Source organism: Vombatus ursinus, unplaced genomic scaffold (genome assembly GCF_900497805.2).
Source record: "Vombatus ursinus unplaced genomic scaffold, bare-nosed wombat genome assembly UNPS02014830.1, whole genome shotgun sequence".
Lineage (NCBI taxonomy): Eukaryota > Metazoa > Chordata > Mammalia > Diprotodontia > Vombatidae > Vombatus > Vombatus ursinus.
The window spans coordinates 39,194,417-39,221,319 of NW_020954608.1; the positions used below are offsets into that span (position 1 = coordinate 39,194,417).

Consider the following 26,903-nt stretch of genomic DNA (forward strand, 5'->3'; position numbering starts at 1 on the left):
TCTTTCTTTCTTTCTTTCTTTCTTTCTTTCTTTCTTTCTTTCTTTCTGTCTTTCTTTCTTTCTTTCTTTCTTTCTTTCTTCTTCTTCTTCTTCTTCTTCTTCTTCTTCTTCTTCTTCTTCTTCTTCTCCTTCTTCTTCTTTTTGATCGACAACAGTGTCTGATAGGGCTCTCTGGGGAAAACAACCTGCTCCTGTCAAATCTTTTAATAGTCCTTTTTTCCCCTCCTGCCATTTCCCTCCCCTTATTTCCCCACTCTTTGCATTCATATGTCCCTAATGTGCATTTTCTTCTGGAAGTTTTATCACCACTAATATTGTTCCCATGTTCTTGGCTTTAAATTCTTTAATTCAGTAAACATAGTCTCATTTTGTGACTATCACATAACATCTTTAAAACCAACTGATCAACAAGAGTAGGAACAGACCTATGTCTGTTTTGTTGAATGATAATTTTCAAAAATTTCCCTGAACTCTCATCTACTTAACTGGATTTCCATGGCAAATTTGGTATCCTTTACTAACAAATGACAAATTAAATATTCTGTGCTTTTTTAATGTAATGCAGTCACTGAGAAGGGCATTTTGCTTATATTGTTTACTTAGGATTTAAATAATATGCCATAATATGTTTCATTGGTGCTTCAAAAACAAAACAGAACAAAAAAAAAGATTTATTCAGGTCTTTGCTGTAGGGCCTTACAGTTTTTGTACAGTATTAAACCACAGTCCAGGCTGTGCCCAGAGCTATTATAGTCTCTCATGTAGTTTTGCCCAAAGGATAGGATCAGCTAGTTAAACCCAACTCAAAAAAACTTCCTACAAAGGAATTGCCTTTGTGTGAAATTATTGTGGCTATAAAAGACCTGAGGTACATATGCATTTAGCTTGTACCCAAATTTGACAGTTGGATAACAGCTCGTATTAGTGGTTTTAGCTCCAACAGCCTCACTAAATAGAAATTTACTTTTTTGTTTTGTGGGTTTGAATTCTACCAATTTAAAATGGAAAAAAGAACTCTTTCTCTTTATTGCTATTAGGGATGGGCCTAATACCAAAACACACAAATAAGCTCACCATAGTTAATTGATAGTTTGGGAACTATCTGTAATTTCTTGGGTGATCTAATGTAACATTTTACCACATCCCATGAGCATTGTACAAGTTAACATAACTATCATCATCATCATCTCTGCCATTTTTCTGAATTCCTATGGCTTTTACCTATTGGTTCTACCCTCTGGGACTAAGTAGAATAAGTCTTGATATGACAAATTTCCATAGGGTTAAAGTCGAGGACTCATCCTCCACCCCCAAGTCTTGTCTTCTGTAAATTAAACATCATGAGTTCCTTTAATGGACTCTGATATGATACAGTTTTGAATCCCCTCAGTATCCTGGCAACTTAACTCTGAAAGGTGGAACAGTTCTGTTTCACCTAGAACTGAAAATAATACTGCAGATGTGGTGTGAGGAGGATGGAGTACAGTGGAACTATCATCTTCATTTTTCCAGACTCCAAATTTCTATTAATTGCATCCAAGGTCATATTATTTTTTTCACTCCCATCACACACTGTTAACTCATAGCAAGCTAGCAGGTCTTTTTCACATGAAATACTACATAGCTATGTCTATTCCATTCTGTACTTATACAATTTTTAAAAACCCAAGTGTAATTTTACATTTAGCCCTATTAAATTTCATCTGTAAATGAAGAAAGGTAAAGTATAATTCATCTTTAAATAATGGCATTTTAAAAATGCTAATAAGACAACAAATAAAAGGAAAATGGTACAGATATATCAGTATTTCCATAGCAAATTAATTTCATTACCAATGACAGTGGAACCATCACAGTTGGAATATAATGCTGTGGTCCCTAATAAGGAAATAGAAATGGTGTTTCAAAAGATGGAGAAAAGGGGAATGACTGGACCAGACTAGGACAGGGCAAATTTGTGTAGGAGGTAACACAATCTTCAAATCACTAAATAATAATTTTATAACATATATGGAGGGAGGAGTGAAGATAATAAAAGAATGGGGGGGAGAAACCCTGTAGATAATATAACTACTGAAAAAAGGTGATCAAGAGGACATCAAGAACAACCAACCCTTTGCCCACTTTCTAATCCTTACAAAATATTTCTAAGAATAATCATACATGTATCAAGGATATCTTTGATGAAAATATGAACAAAATGCTATGGTAGACTACATCTTTGTAATCACAGAACTGACTGAAAGATCAGAGATTTTATATTCTTCTGTGTTTGTTATTTGTTAATAAGAAAAAGAAAGGAGGAGGAAAAAGAAGAGGAGGAGGAGGAAGAGGAGGAGGAGGAGGAAAAAGGAGGAGAAGAAGAGAAGAAGAAGAAGAAGAAGAAGAAGAAGAAGAAGAAGAAGAAGAAGAAATAGCAGCATATCCCAACTTCTTTTCAAATTGGCAGGCTGGATCCAAAGAATGTTGGGCTTTCCACCCTCCCATTGGTATTCTAGCAATATCCCCAGATTAGGCAATGGTCATGTGTGCATTGGAAGCCAAGGTCAGCACACAGTTTCACCAGGCTTAAAGGGAACTCCATGGATAGGACAAAAGGATTTCCAGCAGCCAGGAGCTGTGTCTCTTTGCCCCATGTGTTCTCTATGCTTGAGCCTACTTTTTCTGGGACTCTATGTGTTCATGAGAGATTGCGGCACAGCCCTGGGGAACATGCTTTAGAGCAAATGTTCTTATTTTAGTACCTTAGTAAATACCTCTTTCTAAATCCTGCTTTATGGCTGGCTGACTAATGATCCTTAACTGATAGGAAGCACACCAGTGGGGACCCAAGCTGATGGCATTAGAGAAAGGCATTCCCAACCCCTGTCTGGTACCTTCAGAACCCTGAGGGAGAGATGTAGTCTGACTCAGGACCTGACTTCTCTGTAAGAGTGGTAGTTGGAACAAGAATCCTCAGAGCTTACATGGCTACATTATCCAGACAAGCACTTTTTTAAAATCTAAGAATTACAGGACTAATCTTTTTCTTTAATAAAAATCACTCTAAAAAATTGCTTTGATATTTACTACCTGGGAAATACAAGTTGTGGTAGCCACAATGAGTCATGTGTGTTCCTCTGATTAGGTTATTGAAATATTTCAAAGACAAGCATTTAAATTTTGAAAACTGATGCTCAATTTAAATACCATCTTGCTTCTATAGATCAAAAATTAATATCAGAAAAAATTGTGAATTGTCTTGGCCCACAAATATTAATAAAGTATTCCAGATCCCTGGAAAATGGATGCATCTGAATGTTCCTTTTAGTTTCATTTCTGGGTTTTCTGCATCATCACCTTACTCATGTCTCCCAAAATGTGTGTCTATAATGTTTCTATCCTTCACCTTCTTCTTTTTTTATTCTATCATCTCTAGCCTTGATGAGAACCACAATTCCACTACCATCTCTACAAAAATGATTCCCAAATCTCTATTTCAGGCTCGATCTCTCTCCTGAGCTGAAATCCTACAACACTAACTTCTTACTGGACATACCAACCTTGGTGTCCCATCAGCATCTCGACATGTTCTAGGTGAGTACTATTCATCATCTTACCCCCTAAACCCACCTCTACTGAAAATTTCCCTATTTCATCCAACATCATTTGTATTTTGTCAGTTACTCTTATTCATAACCTCAAAATCAACCTTAACTCCATCTTCTCACTCACCTCCCACATTCAGGTAACTGTCATGTCTTGTCAATTCCACTTCCATAACATCTCTCACAACTCTCTTCTCCTGTCTATTTACATGTACACCATCCTAGTTTAGACCTTTATCTCATCTCATCTGTTCTATTGAAATTGTCTCCTAACTATCTATCGCTAGCCTCCTTCCTACCCACTCTATCTTCTTCATAGCTGCCAAAATAATCTCTCTAGGGCACAAGTTCAAATAATGTCACTTCCCTGCTCAAAAGTTGCTTTAAAAGCTTTGTTAGGGTAAAATACAAAGTTTTAAGCATTTCATTTGAGACATTCCACAGTATGATTCTATCTAGTCTTTTCAGTTTTGCCTTGATATTGCTACCCCTTATGTACTCTGTTTCCACAAATTTCAGTCCCAAGATTCAGAAATTCACCTCCTTTTCTGAAAGCACTTCCCCATCATCTTTGCTTTTCAGAATCTCTATATTCCTTAAAGGCTTAGATCACATTTCACCCTTCTTCTGCAAAGCCTTTTAGTCAATACCCTCTCCTTCCAAAAATTTCCTTTAATTTACTTACTAGCAAACATACTATACTATTTTCTGTTCCCTACATCAATGTAAGCTCTCTGACCATAAGGACCAGTTTCTTTTATACTTGTATCCTCAGCACAATGCCTAGCACAGAGTAGGCACTGAAATCAATTAAATCAAGGAGTATAATTTTAAAAGTTTTTTTTGACAAGTTGTTTATGGAAGTATTGATGTCAAGAAAATAAAATCACAAATGTGTTTCTCTATACATTAATGCCCTTCAGCCTTGAAATATGCTAATTAGTAATGTGTTAAAACCATTTTCTAATTGGTTTTCTGGATCTTTATTAAAAATCTTAGCTGGTTTTCTAGTAAAACCCTATCCACATACATACACACATACACACACACATACACATCAGAATAACTGTTATTAATGTTCTTTCCTTAAATATTACATCAAAGAGATTTTCAGGTGCTGAGTTTCAGCTTGGTCAAATATCCTTGGTTATTTTTGATGCATCACAGGTATCAAATAATGGTAAAAATTGCTTTTGATCACCAAAAGATGGATTGCTTGTTGATCATTTCTTCACCAGAGCAACTCCTGAAGATAATCTACTAAGCCCTGGAGAACCTGTGATCTGTTTTAGTGGGGGAGTATCCATAAATTTGAAATCATAGATCTCTTGAGATATTGAAGCAATAATAGGTTATACTTACATGGGGGATAAACAAGTTGTACTTTGTACAACTGTTGTACAGTTGTAGTACTTCATATACATCCATAGGAGTTATGACAACAAAGAATTTCACTAAGTAATATGAAAAACACACTGAAAATTTTTCAGAGAACCAAAAGATCATTTTAAATTGATATCCCATAGCTGAGTGTTTCATTAATTTATTTATGAAAGCCTTTAACACAAAAAATCCTGCTGTTAACCTGTGAGTTCTCATGGAGGTACAATCTTTTTGGTTACAGTATCAATTTGGGATTTCAATATAATCTAATTTTTATACCTGTGATGACATCCACACTTATGCTGGCTTACTATTTTAGAGAAATTACTGTAAATTCTGCAATGCAATCCATAGAAGTCTTTTTAAGAATAGAATTTTATAAAACTGGTGTTATATCTATATTTAACCATCAAGTGGCATTATTAGCCACTATCCTGATCCTATTCAAAAAGAAAGCTCATTTCCATTAAGACCCTTCTATTCTCTTTGTATCGTGCCTTGAATTCATTGACAAATTCATCCTCAAAGTCTTCAAGATTGGATGAGTCAACCCAAGAAGTAAGGCACCTCTTAAATGTGAAAACTAGATTAGTCTTCACTGAATATTTAAGTAAGATAATGTGTCTCAAAAGAGGGTGATATAGTAGAAAGAGCCCCTGACTTGTAGTTAGAAGACCTGGGTTTGAATCCCAGGTCTTGAATTATTAGCTTTGTGACCCAGGGCAAGTCATTTTACCTTTTTGTATCTTAGTTTCCTCATCTATAACATGACACATTATACTAGATCAGTGGTTCACAAAGGCTGTGCTGTGTTCGCTAGTGTACACAAAACTACTCTTCATATCTCAAGGCTTCCATATTCCTCAGCCCCTATACCCAGCTTCAGATTGCTGCCTACTCTTCCTGGCTTAACGTTGGGAAGGCCTCAATAGCAACTCTATCCAAGTAGCTGATACTCCCTCTGCTTCCACTCTGAATATTGGGAAGGAAAGAAAGAAAATGTTTAGGAGAGAGACCAAGGAAAGGTAGAGGACTGTCTTAGGAGCCTTCTTGGTTGCTAGCTTAAAATTTCAGTGAAATTCTGTGATGTGAGAGGGAAAAGAGCTTGGAAAACACAGAATCAGATAATTTCTAAGATACCTTTATAGGTTTAACATTCTGTAATGCTGAGACAGGTGGGCCTAGTAGCCCAAGTATAAAGTCAAAAGTTTTAACACTAGTTTTTAGATTCACATGCTCTCTGACATTGGGAAAATCAGTTAATTTCTGGCCTTTCTTTACTAATCTCCTAAGTGGAGTAATGTATATTTACCACTTTATCTTAGCATTGTTGTGATTTTTCCAATAAACAATCATAAATACCTATGAAAAAACAAATATTAGCTATAATAATAAACACTGTTGAAAAAAATCTATCAAAAGTGTAAAAGTAATGAATATCTTCTTCTAGTATTTTTTATGAATGCACAAGGGCCAGAATTTTAACATGTGCATTGTAAATTTATAGTTCATTTATGACATTTCTGTGGGTATTTCTTCCCTAAAAATGAGGGGGAAAAAACTAGCAAAAGTTAGCAAATTCTGTAACTATAGTTGCAGCGCATATTACATTGCTTAGGCTCAGTTGAATAGAACCTCAAACTAGGTCCAACTTTTCTCTTCATTGAAGAGGTTAATTAATGTCAATTCAAATATAACATCGTAATAAGGCAGAGTAAAAAAGGAATCATTCTGCATTATTTTATCAAAATATCAAGCATATCACTATTTTTTCAAAATTAATTTCTTAAACTTTTTATGAGTTCAATATTAAGTAACAATAAAATCATACTAATATCTTTGCATTTATAGAGTGCTATGTGATTTTCAAAGTAGGTAAGTTACTATTGACAAAAAAATCATATATCCAGCCTGCTGTCTCCAACTTTCAGGGTAACATGGGTAAAACATTCTGATTTTTTGCGTATGAGTATGTGTGTTGGACGTAGAAAAATTTGAGAAATGAATGACTAATTGGGTCTTTGAGCATTGAGGGAGAAGGTAGTTGTCCAAGAGGAAAAATTCACAAATCTCTTATAGTTCATCACCACCCTAGCTTTCCAGCCTTATCACAATTGATCAAACATTATGTACTAAACTTATGTACTAGGCATCGAGGATAAAAAGAAAAGAAAGACAATGTGTCTTCAAGGAGCCGACATTCTACTACAGGGACACATCATATTCACAGGCTAATTCATAAAGCATATTTACAAAATAACCTTGACATTTTTAGATGGGGGGTAAGGAGATTAACAATGGGTGAATCAAGAAAGGTTTCCTAAGGGAGTTGGCATTTAAGATGAGCCCTGAAGAACGCTAGAAGTTCAAAGATGTGGAGATGAAGAAGGAGAGCATTTTAATAAAGACAACCCTTGTGAAGGCACAGAAGTGAAAGATGTACTGCTGAATGAGGGGAATAGCAAGACAGCCAGTTTGGTGAGACCACAGGGCGCACAAGGGGAAATAATTTGTAATTAACCTGAAAAGGTAGGCTGGAGCCAGATTGTGAAGGACTCTAACTGCCAACTGTAGCAGATTATATATTATACTAAAAGTGGTCTGACATGGTCAGGCCTATGCTTTAAGCATATCAATTTGGCACATGTTTGGGAGATGGAATACAGGTGGAATTCAGGCAGTCCAGTTAGAAGGTAGGTATGATAGTTCAGGCAAATGATGATGAGGTACTGAACTAGTGTGGTTATTGTGTGAGAGGTGAAGTGGGACATTTTTAAGAGATGTTGTAGACACAGAATGAACAACACTTGGAAGCTTCTTGGATGTGGGGCATGAGAGTGGAAAGTCAAGTATGAATTGATGAGCATACTATAGGTCAGGGCAAATGGTAGAGTGCAAACCTGGATGACAGGAAGAATGATGGTCTCAACATTATCAAGAAAGTTAGAAGGAGGATTGTGAACTTGAAAAGATGACAAGTTCAGTTTTGGACATGTTGAATCTGAGATACCTATAGGACATTCAGGTGGTGCTGTACAATGGGTGGTGAGATTTGAATAGTTGGGAATGTACATAAGTAAGAATGCGTAAAGTATGAATATAGAGACCTCATTTTAAGAGTTTGAATATGAAATGAAGAAGATATAGGAAGATAGTTGAGGGTATGATAGTTAAGGATTTTTAAGACTGGGAGAGATCTGGATACATCTGGGGGCAGCACAGAGAGGTTGAAAATTAGAGAGAGGGGTGAATTACAAAATAATCATGAAATCTTTTTAGGTAGGGGCAAGAAGTTAGTGATAACAAAATTAGTGACCAAAGAGGTGAATTATTGGAGTGCACAGGAAAAGGGCTTGGCATTGGCAAGAACAACCACTCATGCCTCCAAGACTGGAGTGAAGAAGGAGAGAAAAGGGACTGATGTTGGTGTGATTTGAAGTATGGAATTGGGAAGCCAGAAACTTTCAAGGTATCACCTTAGTTGTTTTACTTTGTTTCAGTTAACGCTAAGTTCTCTGAAGTGAGAAAGGGAAGAGTAGTGTTATATATGTCATGAGTAAAGAAGAGAAGACTTGGAACAGATACTGTAGATTTAGAGAATGCGATAGTCACAAAAGATACAAGTGTTGGCAGGTAGTTATGAGGTCTCAGTTGAGAATGAATTTTGTAGTGGACCCAGCTGCAAGATTCTATAACTTCCTCCATCAGAATTCAGCAACTAAGTTGCAGATAGTGGGAGTGATCCAGAGCTGAAATTTTGAAAGAATAAGTGGCCATAGGACAATGGATCAAGGGATTCAAGAGTAGAGGACAATGAAGTTGTACTAGTTAACTATTAGAGCAAGATTTTAAGAGGAAAGTGAAGCCTGAGCAGCAGTGATGGTCTAAGAAAACCTGGAGAGATGAAGTAACTGGGGGTTGTGGAGAGGATGAAAAATAGATTTAGGAGTGGTGTGGAGATAGGACAGGAGATTATAGCTTCATAGTTATGACCTGTGGAAGTGGAACATTTATAACTGATATATCAAGTGAATGACCAGTCCTGTATGTGACTGAGGTGGAAGGAAAATACAGATCATGGGAGTTGAGATTGATTGATTAGGACACAAAGATACATGAGGGGATCATCTGAAAAGTAAAGCCTCCAAATAAAAGGGCAGGGTTTGGGGTAGAGAGGAATGCTATGAACAAGATACTGAACTACTTGAGGAAGGAGAAAGAATGAAGGAATGATCTCCAAGGCTCTTCTCTTTAGATAAGAGCCCCAGGATCTAATAGAATAATAAATCTGAATGGAGTGAACCTCAAAGGAGGATTGGTCATTGAATGTGCATGGTAGGGGAAATCCCTCCTAACCCTAAGAGCAACAGTGGAAGGTACATCTGTTATGGGAAGGGTGACCTGGAATGCAGTGTTTTCTGGGGGAAGCTAGTTTCCGTTAATTGCGAGAAAATGGAAAAAGTGTGAGGAGTCTAATATGAAGGGCAGTTAAACACAATAAAATGGTGGCTCCATATTGTGTAATAGAAGGGGAGGGTAGAGTGTGGGATAGAGACATAGGATCTGTAGGTTTGTCACGGATGAGTATCAGGGAAAGGGGCAAGGTAGCCAGGGGAAGGAACTTTATATCCTGCTCCCCTTTGTTTTCATGACAAAATATCATGACTTGATATCCTTATTTTTATGACATCTGTATTTGGACAGAGGGACAGAAGGACGAGGAGCAAATAACAGTGAAGTGGGATTTGGGTGAGGAGGAGTTTGGAGGTCTTTGGTAGAAAGTCCAGAACCATCTTAGCTTTCCAGCCTTCTCTCATATTATTCCACTGCACATACTCTAAATCCCAGTCAAACTGGAGTCGGTTGTATATGCCTTGAGTTTTGCTTACTGTGTTTCCTATTTTGGGAATGCCTTTCCCCCTTCCCTTTTCTGAATTCCAACCCATACTTTAAAATTCAATTCATATGTCATCTCTTTAACAAAGCATTCCCTGATTCCCTCTTCTGCTCTATCTCCACTCAGATTTTATTTTACACTATATTTGTACCACTTTTATGCACTTACCATGGTTTAGGTTGTTTTTACCAGTAACGTGAATGGAGGATACAGAGCTGGCCTTGGGACCCTGAAAAACTGAGTTTAAGTCCTGTCTCTGACATGTACAGGTTGTATGACCCTGGACAGGTTTCACATCACCTCTCTGTGTACTAGGCAACTCTCTTTAAGTTGCAGAGAAAGTGCCAACCTGCACTGATAGATGAAATCTCCTCACCTCATGAGCTCCCTATGCCAATAAAGTAAGTTGTCACTCCTATGCCTACCCTTATCCGCCCACTAGGGTCCGGCACCACCTCTTCTTTTGACTTGGTATCTAGATCCAAATCTTTATCTAGCATCTAGTATCACACCCAGAATACAGAACTGTCTTCTTCACACTTAATAAATGGTTGTTGAATTTAATTAAATGATGAAAGTCAAGCCATTTACATAGTTTCATTATAAGAGCAATTTATGTGGGGCTATGTAAAACTTCAAAATTACTGTAATCAAATCTTAATTTTTCAGAATAACATTTCAACTTATAAGCCACCCAAACCCTGAAAATCAGCCCCAAACTTTGTTAATGAAAAGAACAAGCCAACTTGACAAAATTTGCTATGTGTTGACTCATAGACTGTTTTTGCTTCAGAGCTTGACTGTGTAGGAACATGAGAGGAATGTGTAAGAATATATCTGAATGCCTAATCTGTAAAATATAATGTTCTGATTCAAGGTTTTGGATTGGGGCAGGAAGCAAATTGCTTTTAGTTTATTTAAATCAGTTTGTCATCATCAAAGTATTTATGGATACCCCACTGTGTGCATGTCACTGGGTTAGGTAAGCTCTAGCTAGATGTGATGTTTTCTTTCCCCAAAGGAAGGTACCCACTCAACTGAAATGAGAAGGAAGGAAATACTATTCTGCCTTGGAAGAGAGCCTGACACAGCTTTACTGGCAGAGTTTGCTGTGAGATAATCTCGGCCTCGCTGCCGAATCTAAAGTGATACACCTGACAATCACAAAATGATGGGTGGGGTGGTTTTTCTAGTAATACAACTAAAATTCTCTCACCAGTCGGGGTCTAGTTGGCACATTAGTCATTTTTCTTCTTCCCTTGTCACCTGTTATTATCTTTCATATAACAGCAAGGCTTCTTTTAGAATAAAGTATCTTAAAGTTCTTTAAACTGTTCATTACAATGAGTGCTGAATCAAACCCTTTAAAAACAGTACTTGAGTGGGATGTGATTGAAACAAGAATCCTGGCGGTCTTGTCTTCCATCTCTTTCAATACTGCTGCATTGACAATCAAGTAGGGAAGTGCTTGTTTCTAGGCTGTTACAGTCCCCATGGATCTTCCACAAAAAAAGTGGGCAGGTTTATTTGTGAACAAGGATACAGCATCTTTGGTCCATTGGCCTGGAGTCTAGTCATCTTAATGGCTTTTTGCCAACCCACATGAAACTCAGCCCTAGAATACATTATCCTTTTTTAGCCTAATTATACTAGGAGGAGGACAGATGCCCAGTTCCTGTGTCTCTAGCAATGTTTAGCTCAGAGAATATCTAACCTAAATAAATATGTTCCTAAAGCTGACATGGAAACATTACAGTAGCCATGATATATGCACCCCAATTTACTTTTAAAAGCAGAATGCTTTCCCCCATGATATTTTTGGGAAACTGAGATTAAATGGTACAGAGAGGTAGGAAATCAGACAGGTTTTTACTCATTTCTCTCCTGTACCTTCACCCTCCAGTATTTCAAATTTGTTCAGAAACTGATGAAAACAGAAAGGAGAAACCAGCTCACTATTTAGATGACTCATTTTATAGATGAAGACAATCTCCTTAGTACCAGGAGTGCATAAGTAACTGGGGAAAAGTTATAAAATAGAGGGAAAATGTAATATGAGCCACAATGAAACACATTCAATGAAACTTTCTGGATTTTTACCCAAAGCCATTGCTTAGAATAACTAACAGTAACCTGGTACTTAGAATCATTACAAAAAAAAATGAAAATACTACACCCATGGATCATAAACAAAGAAATCATGAGAAGTGGATTCCCCTCAACTTCAAAAACACTGTGGGTGAAGAGGTCACTGCCCTTCAATGCATTGCCTTCAGCTAGAGACAAAAAGGTTTATTATCCACTACTTAATGAGGATTTTGCAAGAAGCTCATTCAAAACAATGGTGGGTCATTAATAGTCTGATGTCAATATAGCAGGAGGTCTGCAGTGGAATGCCCTAGAGATCTATTTGGTCATGTGCTCATTTTTATCAGTGACTAAGATAATGCTATAGATGTCCCCTTTGTCAAATTTTCAAATGATGCAAATCTGGGAAAGAAAGTGAACACAGTGAATGATAGAATACAAATAGAGATGATTATTAAATCCAAAAAATCAACTACACAACTATGAAATCATAGAATTCTAAATCTAGATCTGGAAGGAATCTCAGAGTCAGGGGAGGCATAGATAAAAAGGAGTTTATCTGAAAAGATCTGAGGATTTTAGTGGATTGTAAGCTAACACAAGCCAATAGTATGAAATGGCAGCCCGAAAAAAGCTTTGGCTGCATTAAGAGAGACACAGGAATAAGGATATAATAGACGATTTTTGTTGTTGATTGGTCATTTTTCAGTCATGACTGACTCTTTGTGACTCCATTTGGGATTTTCTTGGCAAAGATGCTGGTGTGGTTTGCCATTTCCTTCTCCAGCTCATTTTACAGATAAGGAACTGAGGCAAACAGGGTTAAGTGACTTGCCCAGGGTCACACAGCTCATAAGTGTTGGAGGCCAGATTTGAACTCATAAAGATGAGTCCCCCTGAGTCCAGGCCATCCTGTGCCACCTTGCTGCCCAGTTGGACCCTTCCTGGAGTATTTTGTTCAGTTCCAGGCATTACAGTTTAAGGAACACATTGTTAAGCTGGAAAGTGTCCAGGATGGGGCAACTAGAGTGGTAAAGGTCCTTGAGTCCATATCATGTGAGCATCAGCTTAAAGAAATGGAAGTGTTTAACATGGAGAATGGGGAATGGGGTGGGAGGAAAGAACCCTTACAGCTGTGTTCAAGTATTTGGAGGGTAGACATGAGAAATTTAGGGGTAGTCTTGTTATATTTAGCCCCAGATGGTAGAACTAGGAGCAAAGGATGGAGGTTGTGAAGAGGCCAATTTGGACTTGATTTCAGGCAAAACTAACTTTTTGCTAATTAAAGCTATCTAGGAATAGAATGGGCTGCCTTGGGAAGTAGTGGGCACTCGCCTTACTGGAGGGCTTCCAACAGAGGATAGTTGCCTATATGCTGGGTATATTGTAGTTGAGATTCATTTTTGCATATGAGTGAGACTAGGAGGACACCTGTGTCTGTCCCAACTCTACAATTCCATGATTTTGTAATTCAACTGTCGGTTCTCCTTTCTTAAGAAGCTGAGAGGACAGTTGATGGAATCTCTGAGGAAGAGATCTTAGGGCTCATCTCCTTCCCAAACAAATCAGAACAAGAGTGACCTCTACAACATCCACAATACCTCCAGTGAGGGACAACTCTCTCCTTCCAGAAGCAGCTCATTCATCTCCCTTTGGGATATGGTCATACCAGACACCAATGGTATCATTACTATCCTTCTGCTTCACAATGTCCTTTCTAAACTGTGCTGTCCAGAACTATGCATAACCTTCCAGATGTGGTCTTGCCAAGGCAAAATCATACAATTCAAGCTGCAACAGACTTCAGTATAACTTACACTTGAAAAAGAATCTCCAAAGGCTCCAATATCTGAACTGTGACCATCTAACCTTTGTGTAGAGACATAAAGTCAAGGGGAAAACAAGGCTGTCCATTCCACTTTTGTATAGTTCTAATTTTTAACTGGGTATGATTAATGGGCTAACATACTGGATAAATAATTTAATGACACCATAGACATCTTAAAGACTTTATGTGTCTGCTAATATGCCTAAGCTACTACTATGGTGTATCTTACTCACTCAAAAGAAAATCTAATTAATGCAAAGCAACTATATTGCTAGACTTGAAGTCAGATAGACCTGAGTGTGAATCCTACCTCACACACTTGTGAGCTATGTGAGTCTAGACAAGTCAGTTAACCTCCCATAGCCTCAATTTCCTCATCTGTGGCAGGAGATAATAATTGTACCTATACTACAATGTTGTGATGTTCAAGTGAGAATAATGTATTAAAGTACTTTGCAAATTTTAAGCTTATAACTACCAGCTATTGTTACTATTATCTAAATTTGACCAAACTATAATTGGAAATGGAAGAATAGTTTACTACTGTTACAAACTCTGAACATTAACACTTCATAATATTTCATTATACTTGGATATGGGGCAGCTAGGTGGCATAGTGGATAGAGTGTTGGGCTTGGAGACAGGAAGACTCATCTACAGACACCTACTAGCTGTGTGACTCTGGGCAAGTCATTTAACTCTGTTTGCCTCAATTTTCTCATTTGCAAAATGAGTTGGAGAAGGAAGTGGCAAACCACTCCAGTCAAGAAAACCCTAAATGGGGTCACGAAGAGTCAGACACAACAGAAAAAATGACTGAACAACAATAATTTGATATATCAGCTTGCTAGCTCAGTTTCTTAATTTTAAGAGAACAGGAAATGTTTAGCTTGCTTATGCCATTCACCAAGGTTTCTAATACTTTAATAAACATGCTGCAGAAAAGAGCTTGGGGGAAAAAATGATGTAGTTTCTATATTCATACCTTTCACACAAAAGGAAAAATCAGTTATTTCCATGCATGTAGGTGGACTCTTTCACATATATCCTAAAAGCAAGTATCATACTTTAAAATTAACCAGTGTGAGCCACTAAGCCTCCTCTTTCAGGCATCTGACAGTTACCATTGCCAAGTTTAATCTTGGTCCCCACAGAATCGAACCTTCTTCTGACCAGCTGAAACAGGGTGTGTCTCTGCAGCAAACTTGGATCTTTTATGTGCTACAAACCTTACTTCTAATATTAAATTTTATTGGAGAAAATCACCTTTTCTGTGATGATTCAGTCTATGAAGGAACCTGGCTGTAACAACTGGTACTATTACTAATGAGAATTAACCAGTTAAGAGACATCTTGAAGTATAATTTTACAATGAACTCTTATGGCCAGGATTCTTTCAGTTTGCCAAGCACACACCTAAAAATGAACTTTATTTCAGATGACACCAGTTAGCGTTTAACTGCTAATCCATTTCTTTCCTGCAGTGATATAGAAGCATGCATGTAGAACCTGATTTCTCACGTAGATCTCTTCAATATTGATACTAACCCTGAATTATGTGATGTAGCCAGGTAGCAAATATTAATTTCAGAAAGTATATTGTCAAAGCTAAAGGCAAGAAAACTCTAAGTCTAGAATCATGCCGCTGAGTCTGCTTCCCTCATTTTACAGATGAGGAAACAGAGGCTTAGAAATGATAAGTGACTTGCTTGGGACCACACAGCTAAGAAAACATCTGAAGCAGGATTTGAACTCAGGTTTTCCTGATTCCAGTTCCACTTTCTTTCCACTGTACCACCACATTGCTTATATAATTGTTTTCGTCAGACCAAATTTAAAGCAGACACAGTCCTGATAGTCCAGGACACTCCTGGACTAGGAAATTCAGGTTCTTGTTTTCACTGCAGAGGGAGAAAAAGTGGGCACCTATTTGGCCCCAATTGTTAATTCACAACAACCTCAGAAGACCTTAGTTAGGTGAAAGCAAAAGAGATTCAAAATATCTACTTGCTTTCTTTTTCCCTGAAGTCACTTTTGAGAATACCCTACATTATATTCTCAATACTGCAAAATACCTATGAGCTCATCCACGTGGATATTTCTTCTACCAACTAGCTCTCAATGCAAACTCTCCATAGCTCAGTAGAATTGTTTGTTTATGTGTTGCTGCGACCTTAAAAAATGGGGGGTGGGGGGAGACAAGCATTTATTAAGTGCCTGCTATGTGCCAGGCACTGTGCTGAGTGCTTTACAATTTTTTTAAAAGAAATTCACCAGCTGTTGGCCTACTTTTAGGTGGAGTATCTATGCACTTAGCTATGCTTGTCTTTGGATGTCAATCCATCCTAAGTCCTGCACTTGAATTTTTGTAGGTGGATAGGTCCTGTCAGAGTTTGGGCTCCACCAGCACAGCCTTAGAGGACCTAAATTCTCTTCTATGTCACACTGTAGCATCAGAGTAGAATTTTAGTGGAGGTCTGCCCACTTTACAATCAGAAAACAAAAATCTCCGCATAACACAGTCATATTCTCTAAACATTGCTGGAAATTACTTACAACAAATGCCCAATTGGTTAACAAAATAATGGAGGCATACCAGAAGAGATATGTAAAACCATTTTCAATAAACTTAAAATATGCTTAACTTTATTTCTCCAAAAACCATCATATAGGACATGGTTTCAATGGGAGCTAGCAGGCAACACTGGAATACATAAATAGGTTTACAATTGTGTTTGACAGGTACAAAGTATTTTGCATTATTTTTGCTTAGCCCTCAATTCTGTGTATTAGTATTTTGAATATAAAAAATAAAAATTCTGTATAATAATCTCAAAAATTTTAAAGATCAATTCCTCAAGTTAACCTTTCAAATGTCAGATATCTGCACTAAGGCTAGAGAACTAGACCTGTGATTTAATTAGTAGAGAAAAATTCCTGGTAATGAAATTCTCTCCCTTTATGAAAGTTAATACTTTTTCTGTAAGTGATAGGCTTACAGAGTGGTCCAAATAGCTAAGAGGTTAAATGTCATGATCAGGACCAAACAGCCTTTATGTGTCAGTTAGATACTTGAACCCACATTTTCCTGGCTTCTCGTCTGAATCTCTATCCTCTATGATACTCTGCTTCACTATAGGGCAAAAAAAAAAATTAGAGAAATCTCTCGTAGGAAAACCATATGTAAAAGAACCAAGGAGAAGATTAGAATCAATCTCCTCATTACATAAGCACTGCATTGACTTCTTTAGAGGCTAGACATTGAAGTGGGGGGAAAATGTCTAAATTTTCTAAACAAAAGGGCATTCTCATTTTAAAGAATATTTCCAAATAAACTGTTTTGAGAACCGTTACACCCCCCTCACAACTCTCAATTGTTTCTGTGTATTTTCATAAACTATTTTGGATTAATCTTATTTTAATCAAACTGAATTTTACCATCACAAAATCTTAGAAAAAATTAGAAGCTAATTCAGTATTGTTGTTGTTGAGTAGTCATTTCAGTCATGTCTAACTCTTCATGACCTCATTTGGAATCTTCTTGGCAAAGATAGGGAAGTGCTTTGCCCTTTCCTTCTCCAGCTCATTTTACAGATGAGGAAACTGAGGCAAACGGGCTTAGGTGACTTGCCCAGGGTCATACAGCTAGTATCTGAGGTCATATTTGAATTCAGGCACTCTGGACTCCAGGGTTGACACTTTGGCCACTGCGCCACCTAGTTATCCATATAATTCAGTATAAATCTCCACTAAATGCACTTAATGATTGGTCATCTACTTTGAATATCTTCTAATACATTCTCATTACCAACAAAAAATGTTCATCCAACTATAAGATAATTTTCTTTAAAGTATTAGTCATATGTATACTATTCCAAAATGAAATGGGCTGCTTTGAGAGGTAGTGAATTCTTCATCAGTAAAAGCCTTCAAGCTAAAAAAAAAAAAGGATAATTTTGAATAGCACCCCTCCTTCTGGATATTTTCTATTTCCCTGGCTTCTCTGACACTGCCTTTTTTTTTCTGGTTGACCTCCTACCTGTCTGGCTGCTTCTTTTTATTCTCCTTCTTTTGATTCATTATCTACTTCCAGTCACCTCTGTATTGATATCCTCCAAAGTTCTGACCTATACCCCTTTTCCTTTCCATTACTCCCATGGGTTAAATTGTCACCATTACATAGATCACATAAAAATAAATATATCCGGCCATAATCTCTCCCTACAATCTGGAGGGATGTCTTGAGTTAAACTAGGCAAAAAAGAAGCTCTAAAGATTTAAGGATTAACTGCTAGTAGTATGAAGTATAGGAAAGAATTTTCATTTGCTTGTTGGACAGCTCCACCTGGATCCCCAGTCAGGGCTTTAGATAACACAAAGTTGAGTTCATCATACTCCCCACCAAATTGCCTCTCCATCCAACATCCCTGATGTTTTAGTCACCACAATCCTTTCAGACATCCAAGCTCAAAACACTATTGTTATCTTTAACTTTTCCCACTTTTTCATCCACTGTCTCCAATAAATTGCCAAGTTCTGTTGACTACTGCCACATTGTTTGCACCTGTTTTCAGTATACACATTAATGTCCCTTCCAACTCACTGGCTTCCTAATGTAACAATCTCTTCAATTCCTGTGATCCACAGAACCACTAGGCGCAGCAATATCTTATATTTCACCATCACCCACACATGCCACCTCTATGATTCTGAAATCAGACATTCTATTCTGACCATGATAATCTCCTTGCTCTTCCATTTCTCCCTCTGCCTCACTCCTTCAAAACCTATTCATTTCTCTCACTACAATTTTCAACCTCTTCATTTTTCTCTATTTTTGTCAATCTAGCACTCCTGCTCTTGTATCACTTTCTTCTCTTCCCAATCTTGACCCTATAGTTTACCATTTCAACTATGCACTTCTCTGTCTCTCTCTCTCTCTCTTTTTGGCTAGGCAATGGGGTTAGGTGACTTGCCCAGGGTCACACAGCTAGTGAGTGTTGTGTGTCTGAGGCCGAATTCGAACTCAGGTCCTCCTGACTCCAGGGCTGGTGCTGTATCCACTTCGACACCTAGCTGCCCCTATGCACTTTTCTCAATGCCTTATTTCCTTACCTGTTTATCCCATCACCATTCATGCCTAGCCAATCCTGAACTCTGGAGCAACCTCTCCCCTACACTATCCTGAAAGCTCCCCAAGAGCATGAACATTTCATTTTGTCTTTGCATCCCTAGTATTTAACCCTTAGTAAGCACTTAATTAACCTTTATTGATTAATTAAATGAATGACTTGTTGATTCTCTGTTCCTACTCAAATGCTTCTGAGTACTACTGCAGGAAGTTACATCATCATGTCAACTGGGTCCACTAAAAATTAATGTTGTCTGATTTCAACTGGGCCCTTACTGCTGCACAGCAAAAATTGTATTCATCCTAGACTCTGTCACATTTTGCAAAGAGATTGTTCCAAACCTTCTCTTATCTTTTCAAGCCCCTGATGCCTGCTCCATCTCAATTCCTCTCAGCAGAAGCCTTTATTTCCTATTTTACTGATAATATAGAGGCTCTCTGCCTTAAACTCTCTTAACCCCAATGCTTTACTTCAAAAAACCTTTCTATCTTCATCCACCCATTGCTTCACTGCTCCTGTCACTGAGAAAGGGAAGCCTTTCTTGCCAAGAACAACCTCTTTTCCTGTGTCCTCAATCCCATCCCTTCCCATTTCCTTCAAGATAGCCTTTCTCTCTCATCTTTACATTTCTCCATGAATTCAGGTTTTCCCCTTCTGCCTTCCTTACCGTATTATTAAAATGAAACAAAACAATAAACCTTACTTGACCCCACTACCTCCTCAAGCTATCAAGCTATTGTTTTCTTCTCTATGACTGCCAAAATTGAAAAAAAAAAAAGAATCTTCTTCCTTTGCTGTCTTAATTTCCTTACTACCCACTCACTTCTCATTTTCTTGCAATCTGGCTTCTGTTTCAGCCTCTCTATTGAAACAGCTTTTTTCAGAGGTTACCAACAACTTAACTGGTCAATATTATGGTCTTTTTAAGAAAGTTGTTAGCCTCCATGACCTTGTTTAATATTATTGAGTACTCTTTCCTCCTGAACCCTCTTGGCTTCCATGATTCTACACTCTTCTAGTTCTCCTAACTGTATAATTATTCCTCAAAATACTTTGTTCATTCTTCATCCTCTACCTCCTAAGTGTGGGTGCTCTCCAGATCTTTGTCTTGGGCCCTCTTCCTTTCTCTCTTTATATTCACTCTCTTGGGAAGATAACAAAGAAAGAGCTCTTGGGGAGCTCTCATCAACTTAAATGGATTCAAATATGTTCCCTATTTGGGGGATTCCTAAGTCTGTATATCCACCCCTAATTTCTATCCTGAATTTCATGGTCACATTGTCAACTGTTTGCTGCATATCTCTTCCTAGATGTCCAACAGATATCTTAAATTCAGCATGTCCAAAAACAGCATTCATTATCTTTTCTCAAAATCCTCCTTTCCTTGAAACTTCCTTAATTCTGCCCAGGGCACCACAATTCTCCCAGTCTTGACTCTTTGGAATCTGTTATTGACTTGCCAAAGGACCAACCCACAACTTCCATGCAATCCTTGCTGTTTCCCTCACTCTTGTTGACATTATATACCAGGGGTCATGCTGTATTTGTTGCTAAAATGCCTTCAAAGCAATCTTCTTCACCAAATTCTGAGTATAACCAGTATAATATTCTACTCAAAGTAACCAAGTTACTTAACCTAGAAATATGACTTAGTCTCTTCAAAATTATAGATAATTTATGTGACCCATCTTTAGCCAGATCATGTGGACTGCATAGATATTTGTTTTATGAATAAAAAGTATACCTGAAAAGTTGTACAGATATTTAATTTTTGAAATAATTTTAAATGAATTATGAGAGGTTGCTACTTAAAGTTATCTATGGTAATTCTTTTTATAAGGAGGTTAGTGATTCCTTAAGTTCAGATTTCTTATACTTGGCTTTCTTTAAAGGAGGCTATATCTGCCTCTGGAAATGTAATATGTCGCCATATGAAAAAAATGCATAACTTTTAACTGGACTCCTATATTTTATAGACTTAGATAATAAGCTGAAGGAATGGCATAAAGAAGAAATAATGTTGTTAGTGTATGGTGTGGTTTTGTGAGGATGAAAAACACCTAAAGTATTTCACCTTAGGCCTAAGGAATTTCTTTTTTTCTCATGAAAGTTCACCATTTGGTGCAAGAGACTGACATGCACTAAAAATCTACCACCGTTCTTAGCCTGGGGCTAAGAAATACAAGTGTGCTCTGAAAATGATTTAATATGGAGATACCAAAGAAAATGCATCATTTTAAGTGATTATGAAAGGTAAATGGGCTTTTAAAATATTTGAATGGGTGAAAATGTCTAATTAGAAGTATTCACTCCCGACAGATGTGATAAGGACATATAACTAAAGAAGACTGATGATCTGTTTGGGATTTTTTTTTTCAGTTCTGTGATTCTATTTTAAAATCTAAAAGGTTAGATAGAATAGAAACTAATAGATTGTACTAGAAACCCTCTGAAGCACTAATGGCCCCATGCTAAATCTATCCTCAAACACTGAACTCTCAATTAGAATAAGATGTGAACAATTTCAAAATTCTTGGAATTCCCACTTTTTTTGACTTTGAGTCACACTGTCATAAAAGAGAATGTGCTTTTATCCAACCAACTTCTGAATGGTGAGTGAACTTCAATTGTGTACTCTGTTAGACCCAACCAATTAATTTATTAATAGAATGCAATGCTGAGAAAACCTTGATTTTCTATAATTCTCTGATTGTACGAAGTTCGTCTTCAAAAGTGCTTATCTCCTCTTTACCTTGTCATCATGGTCTGAATCAGAGTCCTGAGTTTTATGAGTTTTTACTCATAAAATGTATAGTGAATAAAGACAATCATACAAAAGCTTTTAAAAATATATTCTATCTCCTGCATAGCTGCTATTCTCTGTTTTCTTTTCTAAGTTCTGGTCTCTCAAAGGTATATTTTAGAAGTGGGGAATAGTTGTATATATGGCTTAATCTAAAAATAGCCATTTACTATAACTGTCAAGGGAACCTAATGATTATACATAATGCTCCTACGTGCTACTTTCTACATGTACATCTCTAATTTCACCTTACCAAGGTCTGACATAGTCATCACAAACACATTTTAATGATTGCACACTGAGTCCTCCAAAGACTGAAGACAACTGAAGTGGAATTTTTCAACGATACAAAATATGTGGGAGGTAGCATAGCATAGTGAAGGGAAGGTTGATGTTAGAGTCAGGAAGACCTGGGTTAAAGTCCTATTTCTGAAACATACTGGCTGTGTGAGCACAAGTGAATTACTTCATATCTAAGCATTCACTGAGACTAGAAGGTACAGCTGAATTACTGATTCAGTAATTGGGGGCAGTTTCCCACACACAGTTACAATCATGCACCTGGACAGACGTGGTCTGTTGTAGAAATGTATACAAAGATATCAATAGAGTTATGGTAACCTATTTGCAGCAAAAAGCGAAATGGGTACACTGAAGCCAGAAGGTAAGACATAAACCATAAACTGGGTCTTGGAAGTGCATTAAGCTTGAACTCCTGCGAATGATTAGGTTCTGTCTTAACTCCTTGAGTTTGGCTAGCACTGGTCTGGTCTAGACCTATGTTCCCTAGAAATTTGGGCCAGCTCATTTTCCTAAGATGATAAAGATGATTTGGGTGACTCTCTCCTAAATTCATTGTTGTATCATCCCAGGAGAGTTTTAGGGAGTCCTGTTCATAACCTCCCTTCTCAGATCACTGCCCGGTGGCAGAGGAGCTTTCATAGCTCAATGAAATTCTGAGCTACCCCATATAGGGTTACCCAAGGCTGATAGGTCATAGCAGAGAGTTCTGACAAAAGACGATGCATTGGAGAAGTAAATGGCAAACCACTCCAGTATCTTTGCCTAGAAAACCCCATGGATAGTGAAAGGCCTGGCATGCTATGGTATATGGGGTCACAAAGAGTCAGACATGATTGAACAACTGAAAAACAACAATACACATAACCTGCTTGATACTCTCTCTCACATTTTAGCTAACAGTAAAATAAAGCCTAGCCTGAAAATAAAGTAGAGGTAGCAGAGAGGACTAAGCTATAACATTTTCTTCTGATTCAGACCAATCTTAGGAATGGAGCAAGTATAATGACTTCTATAGGACCAGTGATGAGATGGTGCCACTTACAATTTATTTAGTAATAACTCACTCTCAGAGCCCTACTACTCGGAAATGTATACTAATAGACTTCCATCCTTCTTCCATCCTGGAAAGCCAGGAGTAGTGACTGCATGGACATAAGAAAAGGTGAACCCATAGTGGCAATGCTACAGCGTCTGTTACAAGAGTATTTGGGCTGAGGTAGCTATCAACATTATATACCAGGGGTCATGCTGTATTTGTTGCTAAAATGCCTTCAAAGTAATCTTCACCAATTTCTGAGTATAACCAGTATAATATTCTGCTCAAAATACATTCTTTTGCAAGTATGCCATTTTAAGCTAAAAGAATATCACCAGGGATGCACATTTTGAAAGAATCAAAGTTAAAAAAATTATTTTACCACATTTATTATAACTCCATACAATTAACAGCTAAAGCTGTGCTTTTTAAAATCATGACAATGTTGGTTCAGAAAATTACCTAAATCTTAGGATGCTATAATGCATATTTTAGACTGTGTGACTTGATACTAGATATCCCTTCCAATTTTTTTTTCAGTTTTTGAGGATTGAGCTTTTTTAAGTAGTGCCGATAAAAAATAAAAGAGGCTGGAAATTATGCCCTCAGATACTCTTCATCCATAAAATCATAGGACTTGAGACCTAAAAAGAACCATAGAAATCATCTGATGCCATCTCCTCATTTTAAACTAAGGGAACTGAGGCCCATAGAGGACAGATGACTTGCCAAAGGTTACAAATTTAGTGACAGAACCAAGAGTAGAATTCACACTTCTATTTGCACTCTCTTGTATATTATTTTTAAATGTTTCCACAATTATATAGCAAAGACTTTTTTTTCTTAGTATTTTGAATAAGTAATGAAGTGACTGGATCTACCATGCATGTTGGTACAAAGTCTGGTTTTTAAAAGTCACTTTACTTTAAAAACTTCTTTTGTAGGAACTATTAGCACACAAGTTGAATATTTATCAGTAGTAGCTGATTTAATAAAGAAAACTTCATAAGTTCGTAAGTTCAAATTATCTTCAAAACAGTAATGATTTACATTATCTTCACGTTTAATGATCTATACCTAATAGATCACTATTAGGGCTCTAAATGGGTCATGTTTACCTGATTTGGTTTATTAAGACTTTTCAAATTTATTACATATAAAAATGAATTTATCCATTTAATATGAACTACTGGTTTAAAAAACAGATTGAAAAATGTGATTAGAAAGGACTACAAAGTTAGAAATGAAGACACAATTCAGTCATGCCAGGCATGTGCATTTAAGCAAGACAATATTCTAATAATGGCTGTGTAGTATTTAGCTCAATACACATGCATAACATACATACAAAGTCCCAAATATACTTCTGTCAGTAATTCCACCCATGATTCATCCAAGAGGCTTTGGTCCCTCAATGAAATGTGGCTATGTTTCTCTCAGCTACAGCATATTCTGGCTTGGGTTGACAGTATTTTAAACTAGCTAACTTGATGTAACTTCATAAGTTTGGGGCTTTTTAAAAAATTGGATTGTTTCCCACTGTGGAAGATCAGAGTACAGTCCTTCTCTGGACATGCCTAATAAATGTACTTATCAGAATTGTTTCTGCCGCTGCGGTCTGACTCCTTTGCCCATTAGAGAGGGGAGAAAGGAGAATAACAACAAAAATAAACAAACCCCAACTTGCTGTAGCTGCTAAGAAGATTCAGCGAGATCAATCGATCTGCCCCACTGGATGTCAGCTACACGCGCAGCTTCCCGACATTCTATTCAGGCATCTTGTTGACACTCAGGGAAACCAGCCAGAGAGTGGACCCCCGGCAGCTTCCCCATGAATAAGTCAATCAGGTTCTAATCACAAGGCAGGATGCGAGTTAGAGTAGCTCAGATCTGGGGCAGCGGCAGGCATGCAAGTTTGGGTTAGTTAGTCTCAAATGTACCATGCAGGTTTGCATTCACGTTTGGCAAACGCACTTAGGGAAAACAGACTTTATGCTTACAATGATCCCAGCCCAAAATGGAGTTTCTCTGACTAGCAAGGAAGAGCTGATGCCTGCCATGACAAAGCCCACAGTTGTCACAGCAATGCCTAAGGCCAGCTGCAACAGGGCGAGCAGCAGCGGGAAACGGCAGCCACAGCAAGTCCGGGCTTCCTCCTCCCGGCCTGCTTTGGGGTCCCCTTTGCCTTTCTTCGGCCCCGGGTCGCTCTGGGCCCCTGAGGCCGTGCCCCGGTCCCCGGCGGGCGCCGTTGGCCCCTGCCTCGGTTTGCCTTGGGGAGCGTTGGGGGCTGGTGGTTGCTCGTTCTGGCCCATGGCCGGTGGGTGGGTGGGCTGCGGGGCCCCCAGGAACTCACTGGGCTGGGCGCAGGCTGAGCCGCTCCCGGTATTTGAATCACGGAGGCTGAACAAATATGGAAAACATTTGGAGCCGACGGTGGGAGCCTCCAGATGCCACAGGAGGCAAGAGGAGAGGGGGAATCGAGGGGGATAGCGAACTGCCAACGAGAGGGGACGTAGCGTCTGTGTGGGGCTGCAGGAGAACCCGAGCGGGCACACGCGCAGGAGCCAGTGTGGGGGTCCTGGGAGCCCCCGGGCAGGAACAGCGTGTGCTGCTTCTGACATGCAATAGGGGAGTGGGAGGGTGTGTGTGTGTGTGCGTGCGTGAGAGAGAGAGAGAGAGAGAGAGAGAGAGAGAGAGAGAGAGAGAGAATGAGAATGAAACAGCGAGAGGGGCTTCCTTGTAAAGAGATTCCGGACATTTTGGGAAAACAAACCAAGAAGAATGAGAAATGTTAAATTCATTGCAGTTCTCAAGTCTTTCAAACTTGTTTGCCTTTACAATGTTGTTATGATGTCTAAAGGATTCTGCTTCGGCTTACTTCACTTTGCATCAGTCTACAGCATTTATTAAAGGCTCACCAAGTGCCAGGCACTGTGTTAAGCATTGGTGTTACAAAGAAAGGCACAAGTTAAAACAAACAAACAAACAAACAAACAAAAAACCCCACAAGGCCCCTGCCCTCAAACTATGCATATTTGTTGCAAGGATTTTGTTTTTCTTTTTCCAGTGGGGATGGGGAAGGCGAGAGGGAGAGAAAATAAATGTTTAATTGTAAAAACAAAAAATTAAAATCATTATAGTTCAGTTATTAGGTGGTTAATCCAAATCAGGACTTCTGAGAGTAGGGAGAGGGGAAGTAAAGCAGTTTCCATGGCTTTTGTTTTTTTTTTTTTTTTTAATGAGACAACATCTGGTCCCTAGTATAGTGGAAAGAGCCCTTGCCCAAGAGTCAAGACTTGAATTTTGGTCTTTGCCTTACCACCAACTTGCTAAGTTACCTGGGGAAACCAATACATTCCACTGGGCTTCAATTTCCTCATGTGTAAAAATGAGGGTTTGAAATGGATGGCCCTTAGGTTCTCTTTCAGCCCTGATATTGAAACATTAAAGGCATATGTTGAAAGTCTTCCATCACTTTTAACAACTAAGAGTAGTTCTGAAGATTAGACAAAGCTAGCTATGTTGCAATGTTTTGGAAATATATTGAAATATTTATTAGGTTGAGTCCTCCACTACTGAATGAAAAAATTCCCTATATATTCCCCCTTGGGAATAAAAGCTCCTTCAGGGTAAGGACAGTTTTGTTCCTTGTCTTTGAATGCTCTGCTCCTGAGAGGAACCATGGAGTAATTAAAAGAAAAAATAGTTGGTCTGGGAGTCAGGAAGAACTGGGTTCATGTCCTGCCCCTGATATATACTGGTTATGTGACCTTGGGCAATACACTCAGCCTCTTAGTAATTACTCTAAGACTAGGCACTTCTAAGACTGTAAGTGGTAGTAGAAGA

General features: G+C 38.1%; 1 protein-coding gene across 2 annotated transcripts in view; it reads right to left on the reverse strand.

Annotated features, from left to right (window-relative positions):
• SSPN (sarcospan) overlaps positions 1–25,457 on the reverse strand; it is a 46,323-nt gene extending 20,866 nt beyond the window's left edge. The window contains exon 1 of one of the 2 annotated variants that reach the window (XM_027838518.1): positions 25,411–25,457. The gene's annotated coding sequence lies outside the window, so the exon portion shown is untranslated. Of the gene's footprint in view, positions 1–24,734; positions 25,036–25,410 lie in introns of those variants that run through there. The other variant, XM_027838517.1, reaches the window with a different exon arrangement.
• Positions 25,458–26,903: the final 1,446 nt, after the last annotated feature.